A 10,109-nucleotide genomic window follows, 5' to 3' on the forward strand; every position below is an offset into this window, starting at 1 on the left:
CAAAATTCGTGTCTCCCCAAATACACAGATAGGGAAAAGCCTTTTCATCCTTATCGCTTTTCGTCTTTGGGTCTCCTGGGGTCTCCCTGGAGAGTCGGCAGAGGGAGCCATTCCCCAAGAAATCTCCGCCCGGGAAGTCTTAGCTGGCCTGGAGGGATTTTGCTGCTGGCCCGTGGAGTTCTCTCTCCGCTCCGCCTCCGTAAATCGGACTCTCTCACCCCACGCCCCACCTCTCCAACCACTTTGTTGCTGCAGCGAACACTTTTGTACCGCTAGGTCACTCCTCCCTTCTATGTCCCGCGGTTGCGCTCCCTCCCTGGCACCGCTGGGGACGTGCCATCCCCTCCTGCTGGTTGCTCGGGTGCTGTCCCCACTCCCCCCAATCTTCACAGGGGCTCCAGAACCTCTGGGGACTTTGACACTGGGGCCCTGAGAGTGAATTGGGACTCAGACGGGCACTCTCTCCGCTACCCCTTGATAAACCCCACGAGGTAACCCCAAGGTGTGCCAGTTTAGTAGCCAGACTATTGGCGGAGTCTCTTCGGGCGGTGGAAGCCGCTCAGGACAGGGACAACCCGCGATCGGGGCGCAGGAACTGGGCCGGGAGGATCCTGCAGGTCACACTAAGGACTGCCCGCCGCGCCCAGAGACCCCCGCCCCCCAGCAGTCTCTGTCCCGGCGGCAGCAGCTGCAGCAGCGGCAACTGCTCGCATCCCGCGCCAGGCTCGGGTTACTCCCCTCCTCCTTCAGCATCTCGGGCCAGACGGAGAAAACCTGACTCAAGTTTGCAGCGAGTACTTTCTCGGTGCGCGAAACCGGGGGTCTGGAAACGCACGCAGACCCGTCTTCGTTCCCGAGCCTCTAAGCCTGAACCAAGACTCCGAAGTATCGCTCTTTTGGGGACGCTGCTCGGAACCGAGCTGCGCCTTTTGGAACAGATTCTGTTTCTCCGCTGGCGCTGCGTCAAAACCCGGGGGAAAGTGTTGGGCTGTGAATCTCAGGATCTCGGGTAAGAGTTGGGCAAACTCCCTTCTGGCAGCCGCTGGACCTTGGCCGGATTGGGGGCAGATTTTCCTTAGCCAGGATACCCCGGGTGCCCTGTGAGGTGGGGCAAGATGGGCTCGGTCTGGCTTGTTTACTGGTTTCCAGGGTTTATTGTTAGTGTTTGGATTTGGTCTTGTACTGGGAGCTGGGTAGAACTTCTTGGAGTATTTTTCGTGAAATGCCCCCCTTACGCATCTTATTTTGCATAATTTCTGCCCTTGTATTTCCTTGTTTGTGTTGGTTCTCTGTTGACCAGTGTCATAGATGTGTGTAGGGAGATTTGGGGAGACTGGGAATGAAACAGTTTTGGCGGGGTCCTTGCTGTCAGGTCCACTTTGCTTGTCCTCTGGGATCTTGTTTTCTAAACTTCTTTTTCTCCAGGACTTGCTATTCAGATTGTGTGGTCGGAGTGGAATGTTCCCTCCTCCTGTGTTCTCACGGTCTTTTAGGGGGCATCAGGATCACAGGCTGGGTGACTGAAGGCCTCTCTTACCTGTTTGAATACCTGGTACCTCAGGGGATGTTCGGAAGGGCGGTTCTTCCAGCCATGTGTGAAAGTGTTAGTGGCTCAGTCGTGTCTGACTCTTTTGCCGCTCCATGGAAGGTAGCCCGCCAGGCTCCTCTGTCCATGGGATTCTTCAGACAAGAGTACTGGAGTGGGATGCCATTTCCTCCTCCAGTATAGTTACCATGCAAAGAGCTATCTCCTGTTGGTCTTTTTAATTCCTTGGATCTAGGACTTTTAGCCCTGGTTTATGAAAGTATTTTGTCTTTCTTTCTGGAAATGAGTGATACCACGGAGTAAATGAAATGTAGTGACATCTTTGATACTTCTTTAGAAAATATCCCCACAGGAGAATCCAAATTCTTCAGGGAGAGTTAAAGTTTGAGATTTTATTATTCCTAAAATGGGCTTCCCTGGCCTTTCTCCTTTATATTCTGAGCCTCACTTTGTGTATAGTCTTCACTGTATGTGATGTTTCACTTCTTATGGATGAAAAGACCGGATCATTTTTCTGATGTGAACACTCCAAGAGGTCAGCTTGCAGGGTACTTTTTGCTGTGCTGCTCTGAGGTCAGAGTGTTCAATAGAGGGGATGCTCTGGGACCTGGGGGCCTGGGGGAAACCACTAACTCTGCCACTATCCAGTTGTATGATTTGGGGTATTACTTAACCTTTCTCTCCTCAGCTGCAAAGTCAGAAAAATCATAACAATGCTCATACCAGAGGGCAGTTCAAAGGATTAAATAAGTTAATGTATGTGTGGAATGCTAACATGCCTGGCAATAGTAAGCACATATTAGCTGTTATTAGCATCATCATCATCATTATTATTCTAACAGTGTTAACTCGTATCGTGATGATATAGTTTTTGTTAGTTATCAGTAAGTGTTAGCCATTCTTTCTGTTTGGATGAACTTTGAAAACTGTGCTCATGTAGGCTTCACTCCCACCTAGAATGTGATGCATTGTCAAACTTTGCTCCGACATGGTCTTTGTATTGCTTCCTGCTGGGGCTTGTTTAGAGGAAAGGTGCAAATTGCAGGGCTGGGATTTGTAGAGGACGGGTCATGGTTGAGTGTCAAAAGGTGCTTGGGACAGGTTAGCAGGTGGGAGGTGTACACTCAGTTTACAACCTGTAAACTATAGTGCCTTAGAAACGTTGCATTACTATGCATCCTTAAACCTTTTTTTTTTAAGAGTGTCAAATCATTTGTTCAATAAATATTTATCAAGCATCTGTTACAGTTCAAGCACTGTTCTAGGTTCTATATTATTTAAATTTGTGTGCTTCATTTTAGAAATGGAAAAGCACAAGTATTTGCTTTATGCCTACCCCCTCCCCAGACACACACACACACACACATACATTTAGAACTTCATGTGGCATTATTACTCTATAAATTAAGTCTCTAACACTTTTTAGCTCTAATGATTTCAATACCTGTTAAAATGAAGAGCCTATATCGCTGAGGGATTGAACAAAATATGCAATATAAACCTCTAGCAGGGCGCTTTTCCCATCAGCTTCATCATGTGTGGGGAGGTAGGGAAAGAACTGGGTAATCTCTGGTGTTCCTCTGGCTCTAACATCTTTAAATTAGCTGCCTTAGTTCATTGGTGGTTGTTTTTTGAATATCCTCTTTTTCTTTTAACATTTGTTTTAGGTTCATAAGTTATGTCACTTACTTCATTCCATGTCAGTCAAAGTGAATAATGACACTGCTAATAAAAAAAGAAAAACATTTGACTCTGCTTGTATTTCATCAGTTATTCTCAGATGTATATCAAAAACATAGAGGAGGACTTGTTAAAAGTATTAGATGGACCTGTGAGAAACTGCTAAAATTTGACCATTTTTGACCCTGGTAAAATTGTGATTTCATGTATTTCTACCGAATATAAATCCGTGCTCCCTCCTCTTGGATTCAGGTGCAGTAAGTCCTGGGTGAGATGTGAAAAGTCTGCAGTTTTACAAGTTCCCCAGAAGGTTCTAATGCTAACCCAAGCTTGTACGTGCTCATTTAGCAACCGTCGATTTATTTTCCTCATGATTGTTTAATAGAGTATTTGTAAAATACACATCTGATCGTGTCATTTCCTTATTTAATAATCTTTGGCAAGTCCTCAGATGGTGTCGTCAGTGTCACCTGGGTACTTATTGAAAAATGCAGATTCTGGAGCTTCACCCCACATGTAAAGGCCAGAAATCTGCTTTTGAGCAGATCCCCAAATGAATCTTGTAGAGGTGACCTCAAATCACATTTGGAGAAACACTGACTTATGGCATAAAGCCTAACCTCTTAATACCATACATAAGACCAGCTTGGCATCATCTTCTTAGGGTTACTTCTCTGCTACCCTGTGCTTCAACCTTTCGGCCCCATTGATGTTGATCTTGTTACTATTTCTTAAAGAATGCATTGCCTCATTCACTCCTCACTGTGTATGCTTTTCCCTCTGCAGGAAATGTCTTTTCTCCTCTTTTTGGTCTAACTAACTTCTTACTACCTACTCATCCTTCAAGATGCAGTTTAATTAAGACGTTTCGTGTGGAGCTTTTCCTAGTTATTTTACATAAACAGTGGTATCTCATGTGATTCATATTCTGCTTTGTGGATAATTTTAATATAGCATCTCTCATACTGTGTCAACTCTGTTACCTGAATTATTTTCCAACTGATTGGTGAGTTTATCATTCCTTATTCTGAGCCTCTATCCAAATGACTGGCACATAGTAATTACCTAAAAAATACCTAAAGAATGTGGAGGAAGAATGAATGAATGAATGCATTTGACTTTTTATTGACACACCAAGGGTTTGAGTTAGTCAGACTGTGGACAAGCCATTCACGAATTCACAATTTGGCTAGACAGAGTCTACAAAGTTAATAACATAAAGTGGAAAAAGGACAAGATAGAATATCCTAAGAAGATTTATGAAACACCAGATGCCCCTGAATTAATGTTGTAAGTTCAAAACTGTATTCGTATTATGATTCAAGAGCTGAATTTATCATACCTTTGAGATAGTTTTGGTTGTGAATGTCAGGGCGCTGTAGTGGTTTACCCTGTGCTTTTTAGTCTATAGAACACCTTTCCATTTGTTTTAATATTTGATCAGAAACATGGTGACTCATTCAATATTGTTTTTCTTACTTAAGTAGAATAGGATGCAGTCCTAAAAACAGGTTCAAAGGTTGTGCAAAATCTTACATGTTATAGGGGATGCTGGGCCTAGAGAGAAAAACATATTATAAATTTTTAATTACATCTTGCCACTTAAGACATACTATTCAGTGTTTTCTTCTTTTTCTTTTTCTAAGTGCTCTTTAATTTTGATATTTCCTCCTGTTTGAGTCCCAGTTAACTTGTTCAAATTAAATAAGTACCTGATTCAGACTAAAGATTTGCCATTTGGGGCATGCCTAATAACTTCCATCTTCATTTCACATATTAAGTTTATGAGACAAAGTCTTCTTATAATTATGATTATGCTTTTAATTTTTTCACTTCCCACTCATTTTTTGTAATAATGGAAATATGTAATACTATTTTAACAAATGAACAAATTGCAGGGTCATGACAAAGATGGTGATGCTTCAAAAACTGAACTTTTGGCTCATGGGCAGCACCACCATAAAATAAACAACAAAGCAATGTTCATTCATAGGTTGATGTAAGAGATTTCCACTGACATAGAGCAGGAAGGTAGGAGCATCAAAGAATGAATTACAAATGTCCAAATTCTTTGGACTTCAAACAAAGCAATATTAAGAACTGCCTTGGCTCTCATTTTGTCAAGGATGTGTACCCAGTATTTCATTAAAAATATTAGCTTTAAGAATTAAAACAGGACTCATTGGCTTCTGTTAAGTCTTCTTTTTCAATTGTTTCCAGTATTAACTTTTTCTGCCTTAATTTAAGCTTGCATCTGGCTGTACTTTCATAAGTCTCTTAACTGATCTCCTAATCTCTTTATTTATTCATTCATTCATTTATTCCCTCTCTCTGAATTTCCCAAGATTTTATATTTATCTCAACTCCCTTTTCTTCCCAATTTAAGATTATTTTTCACTATAATCATTCTCCTTTTCAAAATAGTTTTTGCAGAAGATGAATGTATAGAACTTAATAAAAGGATTTCTTATACTATCAGGAAAAACTAAGATGCAAACCAATGTTATTCTCCTTGATACAACTTTATTTGTAAAACTGCAGGTCACCCTGCGGCTTCTATTTGATGACGTATACTTTGTGCCATTAGCCAGTCTGGAAAGTGTGAATGTGATAATATATCCTGTCATTATGGATGTTCATTACTAGTGATTTCCTCTCATTTCATTTCCAATGATTTATACTCCTAGATAAAGAAACTATGTAAAGCATTTTAACCACTTCAATTTCCTATTCAGAGGGCAATAAATGGTACCATCCCCCTCTTCCCAAGACAAAGAAACACAGTATTTCAGTATAGAAAGCCTCATCTTGATACATGTGTGCACAGGATTGGGAGCAAGAAGGCCCCATCTAGAGTGTGACTGCTAAAGCTAAAACTCCAGTACTTTGGCCACCTCATGCGAGAAGACTTGACTCATTGGAAAAGACCCTGACACTGGGAGGGATTGGGGGCAGGAGGAGAAGGGGACGACAGAGGATGAGATAGCTGGATGGCATCACTGACTCTTTGGATGTGAGTCTGAATGAACTCTGGGAGCTGGTGATGGACAGGGAGGCCTGGCGTGCTGCGATTCACGGGGTCGCAAAGAGGCAGACATGACTGAGCGACTGAACTGAACTGAACTGAACTGAGCACTTTGTCCTTGACATCCTGTCCGAGCTGGCTGAGCTGCATAGACTGGCTTAGTTCTAGAACCTCACCACAGATGATCATTCCCGTGATGAGTCTTTGAAATACCTTCTAGTAAAGGATCATGCTTGTCTTTTAAAAAAATATGGCAAATTGAAAATCAAAACCCCACAAATTTAGTTTGTTTCACACAGAACAAAATAAAAGTATGAAATCTTTGTTTTGGGTCTAGAGGATTAATTCTACAATCAAGACGAAAACTTTCGATTATCTACTCCCACTGATATTTTGTGAAGGATACTTCATTTTTTTTCTTTTTTTTTTGCACAAGGAATCAGTGATAAAATGTGACTTTTGTTCTGTGAGAAAGTAATTAGAGTGAGTTTTATTTTGCCTCCATCAGATGTGTGTTTGGTGTATATAGGACATAGGGATACACACTATGTGTAAGTACCAAGATATTCGCCTTAAAAAATAGATGACAAAACTGCAGTGACGGTTTAAAGCTGGGTGTAGTGAGGGCCTGGTGTGCAGTTCTGAGAGCTGCTCTCGAGGGCTCATCCTAGAGAGAGGGCTGTGTGCTCACCAGAGGCATCCTGACAGTGCGGGGCCTTGAAGGAGAGGACTTGAGTGGATGAGGCATTTTAGACAGGGAGGTGTAAACACATGGCCGCAGGGATTTGTAAGACACCTTTAAGCAATAGCGACTAAACCCTCCCATAGGAGTAATGAGTTAACATTTGAGAACTGTTTTATGACGACCACGTCTGGGACTATAGGACTGGATTCTCCCTGCTTCCATAACACTTCTGTGCACTAAAGGGGCCCCTCACATTATACTGCAATTATTTTATTATATAAACCCAGTGTGCGTTAGGGCACCCTATTGAGAGTCAAGTAAAAATTGAGCCCCTGTTCCATGAGAAGGTATAAAATGAGAAAACCGTTCTTTCAGCCATTGTAGAGCTTCTTCGGGGGTGTGGATGGAGACAGGACTTAAGTTTCTTCTAAGATCATCTAGATCTGAATTCATATTTTCCTTTAAGAAGTTTAATTTAGGGATGACCTTGCCACACCACTGGACTTTTAGCATGAGGTCATCAGCCCAACCATGGATATCACTTCATATCTACTTCATTTCATACAATATCACCAAACATTCAACTCTAAGTGGCTGACTTTTAAGGCTGAAAACTATGGAGGAAATTCCCATCTTAAAACTTTGAACTAAATATGCAACATGCTCGCTTGTTGTCATCTGTTCAGCCCACCACTGGAGCTTTCTCACGGCTCATCCTTTGCTGAAGGTGCAGCCTCTGCCAGCTTGCGTCAGCACCTCCTTTTATTCTCCCCTTATCTCCCTCTTCTTCCTCCTCGTTGTTCCTACCCCCAACTTCCTATTATCTTCTCAACAGTCATTATTATTAGTTTTTAACTTTCCTGTCTCATTCCCCACATTACTTGGTGCCCTCATTTTTCTCATCTCTCTCCTCCCAGTCATTTCTCCTCACATGAAGACTGGATCACCACAGTGTGAAGTACATGCTGTTTCAATATCCTCTCATCTCCTGTGTGTTCCTTGAACTGATAGGTGTGCAAAATCGGGCCATCAGCGAGGTGAGAAATGCTCGAGGCCTCTGCTTTCAAAGTTTAGGGGCTTAAGAATCACTGGCAGATACTGGCTTACCTCTAATTTTGATTTAGTAGGGGTGCAGTGGAGCCCAGGGCTGGGTATTTTTTAGTACTGTGGACGTCCCCAATGTCTCAGTGGTAAAGAATCTGTCTGCAATGCAGAAGATGCAGGAGATGCGAGTTTGATCCCTGGGTTAGTAAGAAGGAGGAGGAAATGGCAACCCGCTCCAGTATTCTTGCCTGGAGAATCCCATGGACAGAGGAACCTGGCAGGCTACAGTCTATAGGGTTGCAAAGAGTCGGACATGACTGAGCACACACTTGCAGGCAGGTGTGCCGCGTGGGGCCCAGGGCTGTGTATTTTTTAGTATATGCGCTGCCGAAGTGAGCACGGGGATGGGTGTTTCTGACAGGGTCTTCTGACACAGGTGGTCTGTGGGTACGCTAATAATCCTTGTTAGGGCTGTATTGCTCCAAAGGCACAAATGTTCTTTCCTTTTCTTTTCTCTTCATTTCTAATATTTAGTGACTTGGTCAGAGGGGGTCGGAGAGAATAGCTGGTCTGTGAGAACCCGTGCCTCTCCGTCTCTGCTAGGAGGGACAATGGCTGTAACACAACGCCGTTCATGTGACAGCCGGAGAAAGGAGCCCATTGTTCAGGGCTTGGCTGATGCTCCATTCCTCTCTGGCCAGCCATCCAACTGAGCTTGGTAGCCCCAAGGAAACAGACACACTTGAATCAGAGAGACAAAGAAAGGAGGTCAAGGCCTTCCACAGTTAAACTACTTGAAGCAATGTGTCAGATGTAGGATTTGGGAAAGAAGAAAGTGATTTTGTGGAAGCATCATTAATCTGCTGGTTTGGGGGTATGAGACATGGCATTAAGATCATCTCGGGTGGCGCAGTGGTAAAGAATTTGCCTGCCAAGGCAGGAGACACAGGAGATGCAGTTTTGATGCCTGGGTTGGGAAGATCCCCTGGAGAAGGAACTGGCAACTCACTCCAGTATTCTTGCCTGGGAAATCCCATGGACAGAGGAGCCTGGGGAGCTACAGTCCATGGGGTCACAAAGAGTCTGACATGACTGAGCAACTGGGCACACATGATATGGCATTAAAGGGACACAAGTCTGTTAGAAGCCCCAGCTGATATCTGGCCAAAGAAGAGTTGTTTCCTGCTATACCCAGTGACTTCTCTTATGGAAAGATTTTATTATTGATTTTAAAAATGTGAGATGTTCCTCACAGCTCACATGATTTGAGGATATCATATAGGCAAAGGTACCTTTCTGGGCCTCTTTTCCCCAGCTTCATCAAAGACAAGAATCTGATCTGACCTAAATAAGGCCTCTGATTTCAGAGAATGATTCTTTATTCTGTGGTATGGTCACCATGTGTATGATGTATTAAAATTTTCTCTCTAAATCTAGATTCAGATGTTAGTTTAGAAGCTGAGAATCTTGTGAGATTGAAATGCAGTTAAATGCATTAGAAAATTATTGATATGTTAGGGCAGTTATCGGAGAAGGCAATGGCACCCCACTCCAGTACTCTTGCCTGGAAAATCCCATGGACGGAGGAGCCTGCCAGGCTGCAGTCCATGGGGTCGCTAAAAGTCGGACATGACTGAACAACTTCATTTTCACTTTTCACTTTCATGCACTGGAGAAGGAAATGGCAACCCACTCCAGTGTTCTTGCCTGGAGAATCCCAGGGACGGTGGAGCCTGGTGGGCTTCCGTCTATGGGGTCGCACAGAGTCGGACACGACTGAAGCGACTTAGCAGCAGCAGCAGCAGTAGGGCAGTTATGAGGTTGGGGGACTCCCCAGATGTTAGGTAGATACCATTTCTTACCCCCAACTTTCAGACTGGATTCCAGCCCTGAAGGGAAAGGGTTGTAAACTTCCTGTAAAGATCTAATCCAGAGCCTGACAATTGACTACATTCTTTGCATCAGAAAAAGATTCAAATTTAAGGTCAGAGCCTCAGGAAAGGTCATGGACTTTTCACACAGGATTGGTCTTTTAGCCTGATTTATGAAAAAGTATGTCATTCATTCAGCCTTTGCCTCTTTTAAAGGGAAACTCAGTCCCTTGTTCCTGTGGATATTTGTAGGTGGCT

The 10,109-nt window shown here is 43.3% G+C and overlaps 1 protein-coding gene across 1 annotated transcript in view; it reads left to right on the plus strand.

Moving 5' to 3' along the window:
* Nucleotides 1-259: 259 nt before the first annotated feature.
* Nucleotides 260-10,109, plus strand: part of MEGF10 (multiple EGF-like-domains 10) — a 179,865-nt gene continuing 170,015 nt past the window's right edge. Inside the window, exon 1 of the mRNA XM_010846328.1 lies at nt 260-1,009. The gene's annotated coding sequence lies outside the window, so the exon portion shown is untranslated. The remainder of the gene's footprint in view (nt 1,010-10,109) is intronic.

The sequence above is a fragment of the Bison bison genome, unplaced genomic scaffold, assembly GCF_000754665.1.
Source record: "Bison bison bison isolate TAMUID 2011002044 unplaced genomic scaffold, Bison_UMD1.0 scf7180017864235, whole genome shotgun sequence".
NCBI lineage: Eukaryota > Metazoa > Chordata > Mammalia > Artiodactyla > Bovidae > Bison > Bison bison.